Source organism: Neodiprion lecontei, chromosome 7 (genome assembly GCF_021901455.1).
Source record: "Neodiprion lecontei isolate iyNeoLeco1 chromosome 7, iyNeoLeco1.1, whole genome shotgun sequence".
NCBI lineage: Eukaryota > Metazoa > Arthropoda > Insecta > Hymenoptera > Diprionidae > Neodiprion > Neodiprion lecontei.
The window spans coordinates 6,138,257-6,161,713 of NC_060266.1; the positions used below are offsets into that span (position 1 = coordinate 6,138,257).

The following is a 23,457-nucleotide window of genomic DNA, read 5'->3' on the forward strand; positions in this document are numbered from 1 at the left end:
TTATTCAAGAAAACCTCAACCTCTATCCTTCACCCAAATAAAAAGGGTTCAATTCAAAACTACGAGGCAACTTCGCCTATGAAGAAGCTTCGACTATACAAGATGTTTCAATGAAAGTTTTACGACGATTGTAAAAGAATAAGCATCGGTGAAAATGGTATTGATCACGTAATAAATTGAAAGAAAAAGGAAATTGACTTTTATATTTATATTCATATTTTTATATTTCACTCGTTAATACTTTGCGAAAACTTGATGGCACGTGTACGAACTTTCAAATATTCGTGTCAGTATTTCACGCAGTTTTTCTACTGTTCTGAAATCGTGTTCAAATTTAGAAGTAAGACGTTTTGTAGAAACGGAATTTTTTTCTTTCTTTTTTCAATCAAAGATTCAATTCGTCAGGATCTTTCATTCATTAGGAAAAAATTGTTGCAAGCCAGTGAAATGAAACGAAAAATTTCCGACGTTATAATCAAGCTGAAGTTAGTTACTAATGTTAACGTGACGAAACTTCAGGCTAAAAAAAATCATCGTTATTGGGGAATTTAAAAAAGACTTTCAAGGATTTGGCTTATCAAAATTAAAGTATATTTTGTTTGTAATGGTTTACTAAATTTTGGACACGAGTTAGTTCAAACGAAAGGCTTTTACCACTGCGGAAAATACTCATGTTAAGTAAACGCAGCGCTGTATATTTTCTTAATTGACACTGCATCTCAGTTTCAGCTCAACTAATCTCATAAAAGCTCCTGTTTTATTGTTCCTCATCAAGAACAGCTGACTCAGAGTCCCGTGTCTACATAATTGAACGATTCTAAGAACGGGCAAACACATTTGAGTCGAACTCGACCCTGCCAACCCTTGTCTTATACCTATACCCTCTACGTTAAACCATTTTCTGCATGCTGCTGAAGTGACCGTGAAAACGTCCAGCGTCATGTACCGAAGAAAATTGTGTCTGCCACTTTCTTTCGGAGCCTTTTTTTCTCCATTCGGCGACTGATTTACCGTAAGCTGTTGCTGCCTTATGAGACTTCTTGTCGATTCAAGACGATTTGTTTTCATTTTTTAGACCCAGCTTCATATTTTTTATCATATTAACTCGACGCTCTAATTCCACGCGTTATAAGCCTGCCCGTTGCTTCAAATTTTCAACGTTTAGAAGCAGCTTGTAATGATTCATGTATTCCCGCCTAGAGTCGGACCCATGACTAAAAGGAAATTGTCTCCTAGTATCCGTCACGTGACCTATGCCAATTACACCGGTTTTATTGAAAACACTCCCTCTCTCGGACAAGTCGACAACGGAACACGAGATCCTCACAGTGGACCGGCAGTGGGAACCAATAATTTACGTATACGACGAAAATCGATCCATGGATCACCGAAACCTCTGACCGGGGTTCATCAGGCTGCAACGAACACATCGCCAAGCTTTTAACACCGTCCGCTCATGAGATGCACAGCGTAAAGATAACAGCTGAGTTAGAATGTTAAGAAAACTTCGGTCAATAAATGCTGAGAGAGAGAGAGAGAGAGGGAGACAATTTTTACAAAGAAAGATAATTTAGAAGCACAGTTTTAAACGGATACACCTTTTTCATCGATAATTTATACCTTGAATAAGTGTCGGATTATTGAACGGATGGATGAATAATTTTGCTCACATATCTGAAGTTGGTTTTCCATGTTATGTTTACAACTGGTTAAACTTGAAATTAATAAAAATAATTACTGCTCAATTTCGGGCAAGAAAAGAAATTTGTTTATTATGTCTGTCGTTTGGTAGAAAACAAACATTACAAACTGTATTCAACAGATTCGTTTGACTCGTCTGCAATATCAAGTCCATTCAGGAAAAGCTTTCGATCTCATTCATGTGATTGTAATTTAGCTTAAAAAATGATCACAATTTTTTTTTACCAATGGCAAGGTGAAATTTTTAACGCCCATCATTTGATCGGAAAATCCTGCAAGTATCAAATTCTTCCATTGAGTTTGTCGGACGGATCGACATTTCTCTAAAACCTGTTCTTCGGATATTATAAAAAGTGAGTCTCGATCGAAACCAATAATTTTCTCATATCACCAAAGATGATTAAAATTAAAAACCTGTATCATATCTTGATAACCAAAGTTGAGTTCTGGATTATTTATTGTTGCAGTTTTTGCGGCCTTAACAACAAAAGTAATAACTGTTACCACGCGGTTCGATCCCTTCCAAAAATTTCGTCAGTGATTCAGTGACTTGCATATCGATATTTAAATTATCTCAGGAAACTGAAACCGTAGCCCGATTATTATACCTAGTCATAACATCGCTTCGAGGTTCATTTTGGCAAGGAAGATGCGATGGTCCGCTTTCTAGAAGCTGGGAAATTCGCCTTTGACAGAAACGCTCGCTTGGCAATTTGCCTCGAAATTGCAGAGCCAGCGACCATCGCTTCTTGCAAGGACAGGCGCACTCGAGTCGATTTTCGTACGGATCAATATTAATTGGTTCTACGTCTAATGGGTTTTCAAATAATGTAACTCGACTTCGCCTGGGCCAAAAACGCGATGCCGCGAATATATTCCGTCTGGTATACGTGTTACGGATAATTTCTCGCAATTTTGGAGTGATTGTAAATTTTGACAAGTCTCAAAATTATCATTACGAAATCCATCTCACCGTGATTGCAGCATCTGTGGAAGGCTGGATCGATACGGAACCGTGCAGGCGTCTACGAAGCAAACTTCCGAATCATCTGAAAATGAAATATATGCTTTTCTGTGACATATTCAAACGAACTCATATTTCGTAAATTTCTAAGACAAAATTTTCATCGACTGAAACACAGTTGTTCAAATTTCAGTCCGGAAATATCGTTCTTTCAAATCGTCAAATTCCAATCAGTTCGTTACTGTGGAAGGAATTTTACGAATTTGAATGATTTGTTTTACAAAGTGAGTGGAATCTTACGAGCTTCTGAAAATTTTCAAATATTTCACGTTTGGTCTGTAATCAGTAGAAACGTCAACGACGATGTTAAAAAATTCAACTTCAATTCTCTAGAAATCGTAACTTCTTGTTTTCAGTTTTTTAAAAAAAATTGATTGATTCGTCATGAATATTCGTCATGCACAAGATGCTCGGTATTATCTGTAAAATGGAATAATATTCTAGTGGTCGGTTCGCGTTAGGCACATCCTGCAGAGCTCCAAAGGAAACACGTGCCGCTTTGTCAGTTTCCTCACTTTGGATAGTACACTTCGGCTGAATGGGAAATTCCTTAGGGAAGAGTTCGGGATGTAACGTAAGCTGCGGGTGAACTGCAAATCATGAGGGACGAAAGCCTCAGCAAGGAGGCTTTTCGGGACCCTCGTTACATCTAAAAATAATTACCGTACCTACTTTGACGGCTGATCTTAAGGACTCGTTTGATACTTCGCGAAAGGGACGGAACTAAACTGGATCGTTTCCATCCCTCCCGTACACTTCATGAACAATTTCGCACAGAAAAATTATGCCCGCTTAATAATTGGCTCATACCTATTATGTTATATAGGGAATGCCGCATATATATGTATGTACGGGGGTGAAGTACATGGATTACAAATTTGACGTGGAATGGCCCGTATACAATGTACATAGGTTACAAATTTGACGTGGAATGCCCCATATATATACCTCACCCCCTTCGATTTTGAAAATTGTTTAACACGATGCTGCAACTGACCCAAAGTGGTCTCGAAATTTTTTTCAGATTTTTGTAGCCACTAGTGAAATTTGAAAAAAATTGAAAAACCAATTTCGAAAATGCCATTTTTAAAAATCTGACTTACTTCTAGTAAGTTTTTAGTTTTTCCACGTTGGGATTGGAGTTTTTTTTATTTTTTAATTTTTACTTTCTATTCCCTGATCTAAATAGATCGCGAAATCATGAAAATAATGTGATTCTGCAGTCTACGTAGATCGAGACATGTGAAAAATAAAAAAAGCAGAAACAATTCCGATATGGAAAGAAACTAATAACTTGCGATGAGAATAGTAAATATTGAAATTCCAGTATCGTGTCATGCTTGAAAATCATATTTTAAATCTCAAAACAGTGTAAATATTTTCATATTTTTATAAATAGCGTTCTCGGAACTGGTTTTTAATTTTTGTTTTAAAGTTCACTGGTGGGTAAAAAATATCTGAAAAAATACCGAGACCCTTTTGGGTCGGTTGATACATGATACTAAAAAATTATTAAAATCAAAGAGGGTGAGGTACATGAGTTGCAAATTTTTACGGGGAATGCCTCATAATATATGTACGTATACATGCCATTCTACAACTACAAATTAAACGTCGAAATATCGGTTTACGTGAATCGCAAAAGGAATTGAATGCAGTCAGTCGAAATCACTTTGTAATACAAATACAAGCAAAGTTTATCACCTGAGAACACATGCTTTTGTTTTGAAATCGAAAAAAAGTCACGAATACAAATTTTCAATGAATAAGAATCAGGTTTTCTCAAGTCATAAACTTTGATTCTAATTCGATTTCGAAGAGATTGCGAAAAGTTTCATGGAAATCCATGCAGGACCCGCGTAGTCTGAGGTGAATATCTAGCGCGCTTGGACTAATTGAAAACTTGGTTTATCAGACGAGTGTTTCGTTCCTTGAATCGAGTTGGACCAAATATAATTAATCGCGAGTTTGTAGTCCCTCAGTATCAGTTAAATTTAGTTTAACGAGCTTCCGCACCTTCGCTGAAGTTTATGATAAGATTCTAGAGTAAAAGAGGAAAGAAAAAACAGTCGTCATTTTCAATATGAAAGAGTTGAGATTTCGCAAATTTTAGAGAGTTCATTTCAATTTATTGAAAAAGTTCGATTTTGAATTGGGTCTGAATAATTATCAAAAATTGACGGTTGCAACGGATGAAAAAATATTTAAAAAAAAAAAATATGACGAGTGTTTTCTGCGATTGGAGAACCGTATAAAAAATCTTGAAGCGAATCAAAAATGGCGAGGGAAAATCATTGGTCAGCACAATATTTAACCTGACTCAGTTCAACGTGTCGTGCTTTTAAAGAACTTTTCAAGCTTCTCATTCATTTTTCGAGACCTTATATTATTAGAATCATTATGAATATCGATCGAAATTTCTGGTACATTACGATGTAGACTTTCAAACCATGATTTTTTAACCATTTGGCACAAATTCACTGATCAATTTCAGGACGAGTAAAAAGGACATTGTTGAAGTAAGAATTCTGGTGTATTCTCTGAATGCAAGATTTGATCACAATCTGGTCGTGATGATAAACGGAAGATTATGTCACAATACATGCCATCATTTATCAATAAAATATGATACATTTGCAAAATATTTCAATATAATAACCAAAATTTAACCACCTACATGTACAACGGTGATGAAAAAAAACCATTTTAACTTTTTCTATCAATAATTAACAGCAGTAATTGTCGACGTCAAAATTTTGCAAATGAGAAAAGACCAAAATTTTATTCCCTGCTCAAACATAAAGTTGACTATTTTGACCTCAAAGGCGGGAGAATAGTGGCATATTATTCTCTAAAAGGCATTTGCGGGAAATATGAGGTCATATTTCCCGCCAATCCAAACAAGCGTGAAATACGAGCCTAATATAAAAGTCCCAATTTTGAAATAAATATTACGGCTGGAGTTGAGTTGAAAATAAAGTCTTATATGTAACACGGGAATAAAATTCGACTTTATTCCCTTGTTACATAATGTACTGTTATCCCACCTGAACCCAGTTAATCATTTCAGGACACGATGCTGGATAATTGGAATTCTCCGACTCGCTAATCCCGCGTCCCGGTTGGCTCGTAATCAAACACACAATATACAATAAAAATATATTATAATATTAATTATTGTGGTTGTGAATTTTTCCCCGTGGCACGTAATAATCAAGCCACGAGCACTAATCTTCCTCGGGGAATAACGGGGACGAAAGGGAAAATGAAATTACGCCGGACGTGTAGATGACGAGACTGAGACATTGACGCGACCACCGGGCCAGGGGTTGCAGGTTCACAATCAGCCGTCTCTCTTTACCTCGGAGATTAATAGTCCCGAGTCCGGTTCACTTTGTCACTGTCCAGTGTCCGCCGCGTCCCGAGACCAGGGTGAGACCAGGATTCGCCTTTTTCATCGCCTCGTTCGATTTTTTCCACCCCTAAGACGGTCGTCACTTGGCTAAATAGTGCCGAGAATAATGGCGGGATATCTCATCCGGTCCCGTGACCATTAAAACCATGCGCTCGGTTGGCCCACGGGATTATAGAAACCCACTCGCCCTGCAGAATTACTTCGTATTGTCGTCTCTTTCACTCACAATGACGAGACTTTCGTTTGTTCCAGTAACAAATTCAAAAAAAAAATTCAATAAAACAGGTGTCGTGAAAAAAAATGTTTGAATATTGTTGGAATAACGAAAAATGAGGTACGCGTAACCGTTTTGCGCTATCGTCGATCCTTATTTGGTTATTGCAACGCAAAATTAGTTTGCGAGATTTACTCTACTTTTTTAGTTAAATAAAGCTTTGAGGTCAATTCATTCTTGCACAAGCATTAAATTTTCGCAACAGTCACAAGAAAATAAAGTAGCAGTGATCGTAATGAGAAAGAATAGTAACGGATACTAGACTTTCCGGTAACGACTAGAAAACTAATTTTCATTTTCTACCTAGAACTATATTTTTCGATTGTGGTAAAAAATGGAAATGGTTAAGGACTGAACGGTAACCGGAACTAAAAATTTCTCTCAGTGTTCGTCTAGAAATGATTGGGGATGATAGATTATTCGGAATAAATGGATTCCTGGCTCGATCTTAAATATAAAAACGGTTTTCTCGAGAATCAGTTCACTTGAAAATCAACGTAAAAAATCATTGTAATAAAAAATTTGCTCTTTACAACGAAAGGATTGTGTATGAAGAACTTCATGCGAATGCAACCAGCCTCTGAACCTCATTGTTTTTGACTCTGTTCAAAAATTTTCCCGCGATTGTTCGAATTCCAAGATAGAGTACCCTGAATTTTTTTACATTTTTATCAAACCAAGCAATTATTTAAGAACTTTTTTTAATATCCTCAAAAAATTCTCAGATACTTTATATTCAGTTCCAAACATTTTGAGACCAGCCGATGATAGACCAACTTTTTCCATTTCTTTTTCAACACCTTTAGTATTTTTGGTCAACTGAAACATTGTTTGAACGGTTTAAAAATTCCGAAAAAATGTTCAAAACTTCTATTTTTCACTTAAATTATTTCTAGGCCGGTTTCTATTGATGAATGAAACATATCAGCGTTGGTTTCATATAAATACATAAGCGCCTTTGTCCGAAACTTAGAAACCACCCCTTTGAGCGGTATTTCCACCCTTTCAAACCGGTTTTCCTCTGATGAATAAAAAAAGAAATGTAATGGTTAGATTTCAGTATTCTACAACATATATAAGTTGCAATGAAATCGGAGGAAGATAACAAACTGATGATCCTGGTAAGTCTTTCATAATTTTTTATAATCGACGATTTGATTCTGAGCTTTAAGAATCGATTCACGCAAGTTCGAAACATCAGACACCCGATTGAAAAGACGGATTTTTCAGATCTCCAGCAGTCTGCAATGAGGCTAAAGTTAGTAACGTTAGCGTAAGGAAACATGGGGCAAAAAAAAAAAAAAATCACTATTTTGCAAGTTTTTTAGTGACTTTGAATTGGCCTAATATTGAAAACACGAGTTACTTTTGCCTTGTTATAATTAACTGCATTTCAGAGATTCCTAAAATTACGAAATATCGGGATTTTCCGAAACACAAATCATTAAAATAACGTCGCTAACTTTTAAGTCTCATAGTCTGCAGGGACAAACTTGTGGCTACTTGGAAAACTTCGATTCCGAACCCCGCTATGCGCGCATATCTGCCATTACACTTTTTGCGGCTTCTTTTCTCTCGGCCAACGCCGTTTTTCCATGGCGATGAGGGGGGTTCGCAACATCACCCTGCAAGCACGTACAGCGTAGAGCTCCCATTTCCTCGACTCCCCGGAGGGCAAGGGTTGCTCGGCTCTTCTCTGAAACCGTTGGAATTATTTTCGGCTCCCGTAATACCGCGAGTCTCTGTATATCCCATTGTTTAAAACTCAAAAGTGTATTACGAAACCTCTTTTTTCCCTTACGTGTATATAATATATACATAAATTCATACGTATGTAAATATATAGGTACACGTCTTAAGGGCATGTGGGACGTACAGTCTGGTCAAAAAAGTCACGAGACGAAAAAAGGTTAAAGCAAAGGTTCCAAAAACTGTCACTGAACCTTTAATCGCATTACACATATAACTGAAAAAGTTCTCGTGATACGGGGAAAATTTTTTGTTATCACTGAATTTTTACATTAACAGAGAAAGCGCATTAATACATGATTTTTTGCCAATATATATACATATATATATATATATATATATATATATACACATCTACTAATTTTTTTCCGTGTGCGAATTTTTCTGTACAAATCGTTTGAGTTTACATTTTTGTATATAAACAATGTTTTTTTACCGTATCGTGAATTTATCGTCTATCAATTACAACGATTACGTAACTGTACACATACAGTGACATTTTTTCTTCTTTTTTTTTTTTTTTTTATTTCTCAACAACAGACGAGCCTAAGAAAAAAACTGTCTCAGTCAGATAAATTAGGTGTTTGTAACATATTTCATAATCAGACAAATTTTGAAAAGATTTTTTATTTTAAATAAAAGAGAGAAATAGAAGAAAGAGTAGAGTACGAATAATGTGATTTCTGTAACGTTTTTTTTTTTTTTCAACAATTCCGTGTTTCAAAATTCTTATTTGGGTTACAGGGACTTTTTTTCAATCAGATTTGACGCGAACAGTTTCAGTTGAGACCCCGGGACTTTTATTTTTCCCGCCAGTGCTACAAAAAATGTTTTCCGATGTTGACATTTTCAGTACCTTCCGGGAGCTTTCCAATAAAACTACCATTCACGTTGGCTCGCTTTTTTCGCCATTCGTTACGCAGTCATAAGTCGATAAACTTCGTCGGGGTCCCCATGGACCCCACACACGTTCTGGCGTTGATGTTATTGGTGTAAAACGGGAACAAATATTATCTATGATAAAAAACTAAACGTAAAGCCATTTATTTGTTTGGGTCGACTGAAATTTTACCGAAAGTTGAAGGTCATGATTATTAATTATATAAAGTTGGGAACTTGTCGATACTTATTTAGTTCGTTTTTCACATTACATGTACTTTTTCGTTGGTCAAAAAAAGAAGATTTCTCTAAGTCAATAAAAAACTGTGCTCATTTATCGAAAAACTTTTCGCCATGGATTATTTTGTTTCTTTATATCTTCGTCTTGTTCTTATAGCAACCATGCTTGAAAAACAACATTTTCATGCAAAGAAATAGTTTTTCTTTTTTCTTTTTATTTTTGCGATATCGTCCGCAGTGGTCAAATGTTTAAGTTTTTCAACTTCTATGATCAAATATTGTTTATTTACGATACGCGATGAATTTGACATTTGCAAACCGTAAATTCTTATTGGCAGACGCATAAAAAAGCACAATTCAAAACTATAAAACATTTAATTTCTATCGCAGATGAAAAAATACTGCATTTACAAAATGGGGTTTCCAAAGGGTTAAAACCCTTGCCCATAGTTAGGTTTTTGTTCCAACTAAATATTCCCCCCGACTGTACATTCCATACATTACATCGAAAGGAAAGCCCGCCTTTCGTTGTCCTCTCTATTTTTTTTTTTTTTACTTTCATACCCAGTCGCAGGATATCTCTTCGAGGGCGTCTATCCCTCCCTCCCGGGACATCCTTGAGAAGGTCCTCTCGAAGGACGACCACCGATGAAGAAAAAGAAACGAAGTACAGAGGGTAGAAGTAGAAAGGGAAAGAGTCAAATCGTGGAAAAGTTTCGTCGCCGTCTCGTATATATACGAGGATTATGGGTTGGGCGGCGCCTATAATACGTTGGATAAATCCCTGCCCAACCCTTCCGAGTCCGCGCTCGGTTTTCTGGCTGCCCATGCCCGGCAGAGCGGACCTCGATCTAATCTCTTTCATCCACCCGCCGCGAAAGACACGGAACCGCGGCCGGGATTCTAAATCCGAGAAGGAGAGGTCACCCACCGTCCACCCTCGTCCCGCGGGGGATGAAAAGGGGGAGGGGGGGGGGGGAGGGGGAGGATTCGCCCCGTGACTCTTGCTCATGAATTAACGAGCCTTGTTTTCCCGAAAAAGCATCGGCGCCGTGAGCTCCCGCCTCATTGCGCACGAAACCACCATTATTCTCAGAGCGCGAGAGAACGGCGTTCAAAAAATTTCTCCCCCCCCCCCCCCCCCCCCTCCCCAACCCCCTCCCCCTCCCCTCTTTCTCTTCTTCGTCGTTATACCCTCGTCGGGTGATAAATTTGGCAAAAAACCTGCTGGAGGGAATGGGAAGAGCGAAGGGTAAAAAATGAGGAGGAAAAAAAAAATTATATATATATATATATATATGTATGTATGTATATGTATTTGCGAAACAGCCTCACTTTCCCAGACTCTGGAACGTATTAATGCACATGGGGCATTCCATGCCAATTCAGCGAGCTCGTGACACCGTCCAATTTAGATTTTTCTAATACTTTTCTTCACGATCAGCCTTCCTCCGAAAACCAGGAATTAATTTGAAGAATGATCAATTTTTTTTATATTTTTGTATGTCGATTCGTTATTTAAACTATCTGGAAAACGTTATTTTTTTTTCCAAAAAATAATAATAACGGACAAGCGTCTTCAAGAAAAATTAGTATTTATATGATAGTAAATGTAAATTGGTTGGGGTCACGGGCTCGGAGAGTTGGCACGGAATGCCCTGTATGTGGGTGTAACTCTGGGTGCAAAAACAGCTCCGAGGTAAATGAGCCAGCTGTCCTGTAACTGGTAATAAGCCTCACCCCTTTTATGATTTATCTGCCACATGTGGATGCTCAAGCGAGAGGTGCTCCCCCGTCCGGAAACTCGTGGAATTTAATCGTATGTTTGAAAAACAAAAGGAAATTATTTAAACGCGCAGCGTGTATGCATATGCAGGAAATTTCTCGACAATGAGAAAATATCTGATGATTTATTATCGCGTTGGCGCGTACCGAGGATTATCAGGATGGAACAATTTTAATATATAAATAATCACTTGTAACAACATTTACAAACGACACTTGGCCAGAGTAATCAATACGTTAGAAATACGTCTCTAATTTTAGAAAATTGTTCGAATTTGATAAACTGGTATTACTCCAAAAACGGTTTTTGATACTTCATATATGATGAAATCAAACTTTAACGTAACGTATCCAAAGTAGTTGAACGGAAAAGTTTTTCAACTATATTTTAAACGCATCAAAACTATATTTCAAAACCCTGACAAATAATTTTGCAATCATGTTCTGCGTTAATGGTTTCAAACCGTTGTGAAAACACTCAACGTAACAAGATTTTAATTGTTGCATGTACATCATGCTATGAAAATATTTCCTAAATCCTTCGTACTGTATTCAATTCACATTATTTATACCCAGTTTATCCGGTTTGCCTCTTTTTTTCTATCGCTTTTTATATCGTGTTTCACAGCCCTGTAATAAATGCATTTAAAAATTGATTTCCTGTAATCTAGTCACCTTTGATTTGTTTTTGTTTTTTTTTTTTTTGGCATAAAAAACAAAAATTGCGACAGTGTTCAACGTTTTAAACAAAATGAACCCGAGGAAAGCCAGTCGCGTAATTAAACGTCTTATTTTCTCTAGACACAGTCAATTACCTACACATCATAATTAGCACAGTTAATTAACGAAGCTGTAAACCTTTCCACCGAGCAGAGGGGGTTTATATTTTCCACTTAGAATCTGGAAAAGAGATAAAATGAATCAAAGTAGCGTGGATAAAATAATTAACCGTGAGTATGTATTAATAGTAATGGATTCGAATGAATGAAATAAAGATGAAAATAAATTACGGATACATGTGAAGTTAACAACCCCAAATTCGTCGATTAAGAAATTAACATGTTAAGTTGAAGAGTAGATTGTATTCTTGACTCTCAATTCAATCCTGAAACTGAACGAGACGGGTGAAAACAAATTTATTTCAACAGTCAAAATCTCGTTCCATGCATTTCGAGTACGGTATAAAATTTCCTGTGCAACGTAATTATTCGCTGCATCGACAGGTAGAAAATTCATGCGGTCACCATAACTGATAAAATGGTTTTTAATGAATTTCTGTTCAAAATCAGTCCGATTGGTTTGTAGATTTTCTACGCCTGGACAGTTTCTTGGGCTCAGAAACTCGCAAACGAGACTCACAATCAGGTTTTATCACTCAGAAACCTACACGTGGCTCAAATATCGCTGAATCATCAATTATTTCACATCCAGAATGATCGTTTCCAGCGATTGCAACGGTCAGTGAAATCTTCCGACGTAACAGAAAACCTTGAGTATAAATTTAAAAGGATTTCCCATCCCTCGATGCAACCATGAGAAAAGCTTTAAACCGCCTGAGAGAAATCAAAGATGCAAGTGGGGGGTTAGTACACACATAATTACCCAGAAGTCACTGCTTTTACATGTAGGGTAGACCGGGGTCAGTTTCAACATGATGAATGTAGTCAAGGTGCCAATTTCAACTGATCAGATCGAGACGCAAACAAGAGGATCTAATCTAATCTTTCATAGATACGATTTTATGGAAATCCATTTCCTACCGTTTACTGCAACTAGATGAATTTGCACGAGAATAGTTACATACCTTCATCTAGACAACAACACCCCTCGTCTTACGCAATACTGTCGATGAGTAATGTTAGAAAGGAACATCGAGTTCGCAGACTACATTTCATATCATCGTCAGCACCATAATATCCAATTTCGAATCAACTGCACGATTGCAGGGTTGCACCGGGTGGTTCTCACCACCTTGAACACCTCGGTCGATTTATCCGTGGCTGTTCATTTGAGCCCGAGAATTGTTCATCTCTTTCTAAATTGGCAATACCCAAAGGAATAGCGGAACTAGTCCATTCGAATTGGATTTCCCTGGCACTATTTATTGGACATGTCTGCACAAAAATATTTTATTTCAGCTGCATGGGATGTTTTTGGTAAATATTGAAGTTTTTGAGTGTGCTGAATCCAAAAATGACTTTCATTTCCCTCCATCAAATACGGTATTTTTTCAAAATACAAGGTGTTTGCATGAAAAAAAAGCGTAACAATAATAAACAAACCACCATGTCATTACAATGAACTCAACAATGTTTCTTATAATATTAAACGAACAATTTTTTTCATGAAATGCACTTAATATTCCGTGTTCATTCTTTTTGCCTATGAAACCTTTTGCATTTCTCTTTGATACTTCTCCGAACATACTTCCACTTTTCGTTTTCTGTTTCCCTGTTTGTATTTATTCTTAAATCTCACTTTAATACATGGTAAATGAAAGTAAGAAGTCACTTTTGCATAGCATCTTCAAAACCAAGAATAGCATGCCAGATTTGAAGTTGAACGGGAGTTTCACTCTAAATGAAGCTGCAAACACGAGATCAAAAAAAAAAAAAAAAAAAAACCCGACGTGATGGAACTTTTTGAGTATTTTTCCTGGTTTCAGTGTGTAAAAATTTATAAAAAAAAAAACGGAATAAAAAATCCCATGCCATTTTTTGATCGCAGACCTATGGTATTAGTCAGTTCAACAATTTTGACGTGAAAAGATCGTCTTCTTTTACCAAATTCAAATAAGTTCATGCAAGGTGACCTTTCGCTATGACAGTTGGCTGAATGTATGATTTTGAGAACAATTCCAATTCCGCACAAAAACGATACGTAGTTTCACCTTTTGAATCACTTACAGCGTAAGTACTTCATCATCCGTTTATGACTTATCACTGTGACTGGGAGTTTCGCGTCCATTATGATTCTTATGGATGACCATCTACTGGTTATACTTTTGGATGAATATTCCCAGGCAGTACGATCACAGTTCGTACAGCACAGTTTTCACAGGAATATATGAACATAAAGTGATAAATCTTCCGCGCCGACTATCTCGATTTTGAATATACTTGCTATGAGCAGGTGTAAAAAATTTGATTCATTCTTACGGTTAAAATACCGCTGTTCAACACTTCCACCAGTTCAATTTTCGTACCCAAAGTAAAACTTTACCCAAACAACTCACTTCGTTCGCATTATTATTATCATTATCATTCGAAGCACAGGTTAATTACTTCGGTTTTATTGCGAGTGAATTTAAAATTATTATCTTTTGACTGATTCCTGTTCGTTGAAACCCTTCCTCGTACTTGTGACGTGTAAACAGACAATGCGGAAGACAAATAAAGACTAACGTACCGCAATGAGAACAAATAGAGGTGTCCACGACATAAAGTCTGTGCTAACCCAACCTCTTTAGGATTTTCTGTGGTTTTTCCTGGGTGTGAAGACAGATGTCGGTCTGGGGGGTTAGAAGGGGTGAAACACTATCGAGCCTCAGCTATTCTGCTCCCAGGAGGAGGAAGCACGCGCCGTTTAATGTTACTACAGGGGCAGTAGCATCATTCTCGACAACTCGACATCGGACGTGGTTCCCTGCCAGTCAATACGTAAAGTAATGCCTGAGCCTTGATACTGTCATTGGAATGTTCCGAAAAAGTTTACACTGTTCTAACGATACCTTCTCTTTATCCATTTGATAGTTTTATTGAATAGATTTTCATTCTTGGTCTCCGATGTTGTGATCCAAAAGTATAAGTGTCAAACATTCAATTCGTTGGGATTAAAGATATGGAAACTGGTCTTTGTAACCTCTGTGAGTAATTCAACGAAACGGCAAAGGTCTGATGAGATGATTAATTTAAAATGAATGATTAGGTTAAGTTACTTTCCTCTACCTCCTAAAGACTGACTAATTTTCTGTCAGAATGTTAGTCGTACTCTAAACAGAAATCACCGTACCTTCAATACTACGGAAGCCGGGTCTTTAAACCCAACATCTTATTGGCGCTATAGCCAGTCTAACCGTAAAGTACCGGTGTGGATTGAAGGGTCGCCATTATCAGGGATTCGTTCCAACTTTAGTGTTACTGAAATTTCAACGGCAATTCCTCCATAGCAGCCTCGGAAATGGGGTTTATAAGTGAGACGACAAAAGTTGGGGATAAACGGAGCATCGGAAGAAAAATGGCTGGATATTTCTTACAAGAATGTGTTCACTGTATTAATTGTTGATAAATTTTCGCGTTCAAGTCGACAGGAAGACCGTGTGATTGAGGTGAAAAGAATTAAAACCATTCATCACTTCACTATGTTCTTGAACATGATTTGGTTGTCCTCAATTTTCGGAACACCACGAAACGGTAAAGTTTCTTTAGATCTTTTTACTCGTCTTTGTAATACTCGCTTTACTGTTCCAAAAAGAGCACTTCAATTCCCAAGGCAATGCTTTCATTATCCTTCAGCAATCTAGTCTAGTTTATGAAGTGGTAAGGAAATGTTTAAATGGCGGTGATCATTTCTTGCTTTAAGTTCACGTTTTTCCACGTCGACACGGAGTTTCTCAGTCTCAGATCAAACTTGTTAATGTCCACTATCCCACAGTTGGAGGAAGGTATGATTTCTCTACGCAAATAACATCTTGACCTTGTCCGCAAATCATTCCAATTGTTCTCATAACCCAAGCAAGTACAGCTGAGGGTTCGAACCGAGTACCAACTCCGATGTATAAATTGGCGTTGAGATGACAAAATGCAAAGTCCAATTTAGAGGCTCGTTACTTGCATGGAAATTTTCAAGTGACTGAAACACCGCGTTGCCATGACTACGTTACCGAATAGTTCACGTTACATACCATTCGATAATCAATTCAGTAGATTATGAATCGCATACCCATGGCAACTCACGCTGAGTCGAATAAGCTTCGACTGTCTGATTATGAGGATTGGAAATCGGACGTGAATTGGTTCTAATAACTTGTAACCTGAACCACTAGAGTTAATTACCGAAGCAGTGAGTAATAATTAAACTTGATCGATGGGTGCGGAAACCGGATTAGCCACCCTGGGCGATTCTTTTTTCCGTTAATTCCCGATTTAACCTTTAAGTTAACGTTTACGCAGGTGACGTGCCAATTAACGCGGAGTACGTCACGTAAGCGAATTGTCCATGGGACACACCCCAACCATTCGTGTCCGTAGAGCGTGAAACTAATCACGATCATTCTGACTACCGAGCGATTTTTCAACTCTGGAAGCTACAACGTACCGTCAGACCAGCGCGGGATGGTCCATTAGCGATCAATTCATATCGACGCGCCAAAATTAGTCGTTACACCCCGCTCCCAGTGGATCGTTTGGGTAATTGTCTCGTGGCCAAAAGGGATAAACATACCCACATATCCTCTCGGGTCACCCCGGCATCGGGGAAGGGGACTATCGCTCGATTCGAGGGGCTGGGGGCAGCTGATTGGACAGGAAACGTGACCGATTCGTGGTTCTTCCCACAACCAACCGTGTAACTTCCGTCAGACGTCATGGTAGGGTTCACTAATTGAACGCACTGTTCTGCAGAGTCATTTTCATGGCCGATTCATTCTCCTTTCAAAATTAAACCGAATCCTACTTTATCGTCGGAACTTTTGTGACGATGGTTGATCATGGTTAGTCACTAACCATGCGTTGTACAGATTCGTTAAGAGGGCACATAAATTGAAGTTGACAAACCTCGTCTCAGTTAACATAAATCACCACGTGCAATTTTCTAGTATTTGAACCAAATCCGGCAAAAGATGACCATTTACAAGTCCAGTTTCTGATCAATGAAAAGTGATATTATAGTAGATTTTCAACAGACAAAGTATACCGATTCGTCTACCTTTACATGTACCTTAAGTTTCGATCGATCAAGTACGATGAAAAACTCAAATCGTCACTGATACTGAGTTTCATATCAGCAGTCTTCGATGAATCATTAGAACCTGATGACCATAAGACGGTAAACCTCAACTTATTGACTTATTCGTTTATTCCTGTAACTTAATATTGGTAACTGTTTGAGTCGCCTATGAAACTTGATTGATCCCAACTATCAGGTCTGTATCATTATCCTACCAGAAGTTTTGATCGATTAAGCTCCAACAAAAGCTGAAGTATGAAATCAGCAATACTTACCAAGTTCTTATAAAAACTACCATAGCACAACATTTCTTTGGATCTCGAAGTAACTCTCAATGATTCATTCAGCCCTAAAGACCTCATTGTCAATACAAGTGACGACTTAAATTTTCGATCGTAGGTAGTCGATCGATCAAAACTTTAGGTGTTGCATGTGTCTTATAATGAATAGCAGAGTCCTCCTCTTTCACTTCTTTCGCCTTCACATCCTACTTCGATTCGTTCTAACCATCTTTGCCCACCGATCGGTACGTTTGGACACAGTAGCTGACTCTGCTGCCTTCCACTTCATGATTGCGGATCGGTATGAGTCCCGTTCCTCGGATCAAGATCAACCCGTTCATGATGTTTTTCGCAAACCAGCAGACAGGCGATTCTGCCAACGGCTTTGAGTGCTGATATTTCTCTTCTCCTCATCCTCCCCGGTTGCCGATCAACAATCTACTGTCCGCTCGCTGATGTTCAACGACTGAGAATTCCCCGTCCAAATGAGTTTGACAGAGGTGAGTTTTGGGCGACGAACATGCTCCTCATAGTCCCGGGCTTAGCGCTGCCTCCTTTTCACCAGCTTCTTCCCTTTCTCGTCCCTTGCGACCCTTTTGCACCGTCGCGGCGTCGTGCTGACCGAAACGCGAGTGATAATGACCTTCTCTCCACGGCTATCGTTAAAGGCAACCACTTTTGGTCACGAAAATTACGGAAAACTGTGCAACGTCTGCGGTCTGAATGTCGGTCCGTTTACTCGGTATACACAAATGTGAAAAATACATTATCCAGTGACGTCGCATTGCAAAAAGTTGACGGTGTGGATTACTCTAAAACAATTTTCGTATTCGAGTCAGAACTTGAAAGTCAGATGGTATTGGATTTAAGTCAGAAAATATTCTTTAGAAGTCTGAACCGAATTTTTTTTTTTTTTGTTTTGACTTAATTTTTTTACAGTGCAGTTAGTCAGCTACAACTTGGGTTCGATCGATACTTTTACGACGTAGTGTCTAGTAGCCGAAAACATGTGCAAGCTTGTGGAAATTGTGCCTTCCAGTGAACTATTTTCGCATTGCTGTAAATAGAAATTCTTAAGTTTCCGATTTGGATGATTTCATGCCCTTCGACTAATTTCTCAGCTTGTTCCAGATACAAGATTTCTTCTTGTTCGTATACCAACGGTCGCATCAATACCCGGCTACTTTGGGAAAGACAATATTAAGCTCCATTTTTTCCCGATGATCATCGATTGAAATCAATGCAGAAAAACGACCTGCCAAGTTATACTAAAATTCTATATTTCTAATAAAACCGAAATCAAAAAATCACCGGAAATACAATTTAACCTTACTTTTTTTTTCTCAGATTTCGGCACGTAGAATACGAAGCTTCACTTTAGTCGCAATTTGAATCTGTCATGCATTTCCTCGTCATGACTTTTCAAAAATTGGTTATTTGCCAACCTAGAGCCGGAAAATGCCCTGACAAAATGGCGGCACATCTTTTTTCACACCCTCTGCAAGCATAACGGCATCGACGAATCGAACGCTGTATCCGTATCATCTACACCACATATATATACGTCGTGTCGTTGATACGACTGCTTGGTAAAAATATTTCACTCATGAATAAGCTCAACGTTCCCGTTGTGACGTCAAAAGTTTTACGTTTTGCTCGGCCAACTCTGTTCCGCTTGTAGCGAAAGTCGCATTTTCTTTTTTTCCTCCTCGCCCCGTTTTTCTTTGATTTTCTCTCTGTATCCGGAGTGGTAAGTGCCCGGTTTTTTTACTATCTCCTTTTTTTTTTTTTTTTTTTTTTATTCGCGACGTAAAAATCAATGACGTTCTGCCAGCCAACCAGACCGCCAATTAAAAACTATGCTGCTTTACCGGAATTGGACTTACCGTGTTGGATGCACGAAGCATTCGCGTCGTAGATTCTGAACATCAAATTATGCTCTTCAAGCGTGAGTTGTAATTAAACGTTGATAGACGGTGCAGGTTGTTTCGCATTGCACGTTATTAACTTGAAAAGTACGGGAATACAGTCGTTTCCAAAAAACATGAAATTTGGTCGAATTTTGAAGTCACATCTTACATTTAATTTCTCCAAAATTTTCATCTGTGTAAATTTCTACTGAAATATTTCGATCGAGAGTTTCAATTTTCAAAAGATTGGCCAAGCTGTGGTAAAATCTGTACGAACAGTAAAAAGTCCGGAAAAATCGCAGGAATTTTTTATCGCGATAAAAACTTTCACAAAAACGATTCAAAAGCATTACTATTCCTTTTGCGATTCGTTCCTTTGAAGCGAAAGCCACGAGAATACTAACAGATTTTTCCATTGTGTAATTCATCAGAAACCTATTGTTAAGGCACGTAAGCTTCAGTCGTTATATTTGACAGGTGTAGGTATAACCCAGAGATGCGAAAGCCCGATACGTTGATTCATGGGCAAAGTTAATCCCTCGGCACTAGCCGAAAGCTTCGAAATGCGGATTTACATCTGCATGGATGTTAACACAAACGAAAGTTCCGCCAAGTAAACTCGGCTGTTGATACGAACCGATAATTTCGCGACGATGAATAACAACAACACTGCCTGCGTATAAATATTTGCAGTGATAGTACATAGTTACATTCCTATTGCATAAATATTTTGAATAAACATAACCAAATATGTAAATAATTACTATTTACTTGTCAATAGTAGATACACACTGAGAGAAATTTTTAGTTCCGGTTACCGCTCAGTCTTTAATTATTTTCAGTTTTTACCATAATCGAAAAATATAGTTTTAGGTAGAAAATGAAAATTAGTGTTCTAGCTGTTACCGGAAAGTCTAGTATCCGTTACTATTCTTTCTCATTACGATCACTGCTGCCATATTTTCTTGCAACTGTTGCGAAAATTTAATGCTTGTGCAAAAATAAATTGACGTTAAAGCCTTGTTTAGCTAAAAAAGTAGAGTGAACCTCAGAAACTGATTCTGCGTTGCAATTACCAAAAAAGGATCGACAATAGCGCTAAATGGTTAGGCGTACCTCGTTTTTTGTAATTCCAACAATATTCGAACAGTTTTTTTTAACGATACCTGTTTTACTGAAATTTTCTAGTTACTGTAACAAATGAAATTTTTCTCAGTGTACGTAAGGGTGTTTCAGAAAAAAAAATTGCCCTTTTCCGCCATGACACCCTCTTAAAAGTTTGTTCAGGTTGCAAGAAAGGTTCTGTGAAAAAAGATGAGCGTTCTATTTTAAGTGGAAGATCGCGCTGATTTGATCTGTTGTTTTCTTCACTTCTTCTTCACATTTTTTTGAACTCATGAAAAAACATTTTCCGACATTTATACTTCACCCAAAGATCAAGAGCCTAAATTAAAAGTTCATATTAAATTATAACTATTTTATGAGATTGATTTAACATAGAAAAAGTCGTTAGATACAATTCTCAAACATCAACCGAAGACTTGATATTACAAGTGTTGATTTTTTTTCTCACACAAATTGATAAGCAATTTAAAAAAAAATTATTCGATTCTCGACAGGTACGTCACAAATTAAAAAAAAATCTATAAAAGTGAAAAATCTAATAAGCTCGATCTTCCACGTAACGTAGAACGGTCATATTTTTACAGAATCTTTTGTCTTTGAACCCGAACAAACTTATCACCTGATGCAATGGTCGAAAACAGCAAATTACTTTTTTTCCCGAATCACCTTACTAGGTACAAATACTTTGAGCGTTGCAAGCAGGCTAATTCGCGCACTTTTTTTTATTTTTTCTTCATTCTTTTCACTCTTCTTTCGTTTCTCGTTTCATTCATTTTCTCTATTTTCCCTTTTATCGCTTCATCAGCGTCAGTCTCTCCGAAATTAAGCGGGGGAAACACAGCCCCAGAAGCAATGACGGCATGAGTATGGCACGTATAAAGCCAGCCCTCTCTCTCTATCCCTCTCTCTCTCTCTCTCCCTCCCCCTTGAGAAAAGCCCGGTTCCTGAAACCCGTCACTCCGTCCTCAAGAATATAACACCATCGTGCTAGTTGCTCGTTACAACGGAGTCAAGAATAATTATTACGCGATATACCTAAGTAATTGCGATGCGTGATGTGTGAGTGTGTTTCGTATATATATGCATCTGTGCGTGTATAATTATACATATACATATACCTATAATACGTAGACACGATTATTATCAACCCGTTCATCTTGAAGTTGATGCTTCAGTTCGTGGGGCGAATTGTTTCATCTTAAGCCTCTGGCATACATATAATAATAATAATAATAACAATAATAATAATAATACAATACACAGCGGAAACATTCAACAATTTCATAAATTAATATCTACCATCACTGAGAGAAATTTTTGGTTCCGGTTACCGTTCAGTCCTTAACTATTTTCATTTTTTGCCACGATCGAAAAATATATTTTTGGGTAGAAAATGAAAATTAGTTTTCTAGCTGTTACCGGAAAGTCTAGTATCCGTTACTATTCATTCTCATTACGATCACTGTTGCTATATTTTCTTGCAACCGTTGCGAAAATTTAATGCTTGTGCAAGAATAAATTGACGTTAAAGCCTTGTTTAACTAAAAAAGTAGAGTAAACCTCAGAAACTGATTTTGCGTTTCAATTACCAAAAAAAGATCGACAATGTCGCAAAATGGTTAGGCGTACCTCGTTTTTTGTAATTCCAACAATATTCGAACAGTTTTTTTAACGATACCTGTTTTACTGAATTTTTCTTGTTACTGTAACGAATGAAACTTTTCTCAGTGATTAACGCTGTTTTATTATTCTTAAATTCTCATAGGATTTGACGAGGAACTTAAACATTCGCTGGCCAAAATGGACGGTTATCGTCCACCCTGACTTTCTCACTTATCGGTGTCTCGGGAACGGTGTAAAAACTTTTGCTTCTCAAATCGATCGGGTCAACTTATCATGGCTTGTAAAAGGATGGGAAAAATTTTCATTTTGCTATAAAAAAAATTCATCAGAATCGTAAAAATATCGATAATTTTGTCATGAAATTTATTCCCGTACCTTGAGATTAAAAATAACTGTGCGAAGAAAAATTCCAGCTGATTTCTGTACGTACTTTGTGAATAATATCGAGTTACGCCGTCTGCAAACCCGTTGTTTCAATTAACAATAAAATTATCACGCATCAATTTTCACTCTCTGTTTTTCTTCACGGAATATATTTATATTCACGTAATTTCGCAGTGAATAAGATTCATCGCTCATCGGAAAAAAACTTTTGTGCGAAATTTAAGCCTATCTTGAAAAACAAAACTAGATCAACGGTATCGTCTCAATTTTCCTCTCGCAAACTGAGCACAACTCGGAAAAAGTTTCCGAACACAATCGAATCGTGCAAAAAAAATATTTTGACAAAATGCTGAGGGTGAAAGAAAGAGAGAAAAAAAAAAAAAAAACAACGCGATCGTTTTCACCTTCGATAATTTTTATTTATTTGAGAATAAAAATCTTTCCGACGTTGATCATTTTCTCGGCATGAATTGCGATCGATAAATTAGGTGTGCGAAGAAGAAAAAAAAAAAAATCTCTCAACTTACCGTGTCATTTAAATTCCGCGGAGCGATAATTAATTATTGCAATGTCTCCCTGCAGTTGAGGTTTCGGTTCTCTCGTTTAGCTTTTCAAAATATCACGATGCCGGCCCTCCAGGTAGGTCGCATCCCACCAGCAGCACGGAAAGCGAACTAAGTAATTAATGACTCTTATTCAACCGAGCGGAGGATGCAACGCTGCAGCTGCAGAGCTCTGGGAAAAATGAATTCAAAAGCCTCGTTGCCTCGGGGTGCAGTTGAGCACGTGCCTGGATGCAGTGCGCGTTTATCCGACGAGACGGAATTAATATTCCGGCACATATCACCGCGGTGCGCATGCATTTTCGCTATCCGACCTTACAACGGGACACAAAGACAACTTACGGAGCCGATAACGGCCGAATTACCAAACAGATTGTGAGAGAAATTTTTAGTTCCGGTTACCGCTCGGTCCTTAACTATTTTCATTTTTAACCACGATCGAAAAATAGTGCTCTAGGTAGAAAATGAAAACTAGTTATCTAGCAGTCGCCGGAAAGTCTACCCATTTTACTAAAATTATCTAATAACTGTAACAAATGAAATTTCACCTAGTGTGAA

At 37.7% G+C, this 23,457-nt stretch overlaps 1 protein-coding gene across 16 annotated transcripts in view; it reads right to left on the bottom strand.

Annotated features, from left to right (window-relative positions):
* Positions 1 to 23,457, bottom strand: part of LOC107219944 (leucine-rich repeat-containing protein 24) — a 132,401-nt gene that overhangs the window by 101,439 nt on the left and 7,505 nt on the right. For 8 of the 16 annotated variants that reach the window (XR_006905292.1, XR_006905294.1, XM_046745141.1 and 5 more), the window contains one exon: positions 2,675 to 2,750. The exons of 2 other annotated variants lie outside the window; for them this stretch is intronic. The gene's annotated coding sequence lies outside the window, so the exon portion shown is untranslated. Of the gene's footprint in view, positions 1 to 2,674; positions 2,751 to 5,772; positions 5,896 to 6,086; positions 6,116 to 16,509; positions 16,816 to 22,863; positions 23,020 to 23,457 lie in introns of those variants that run through there. 6 more of the 16 variants (XM_046745142.1, XM_046745140.1, XM_046745144.1 and 3 more) reach the window with 5 other exon arrangements.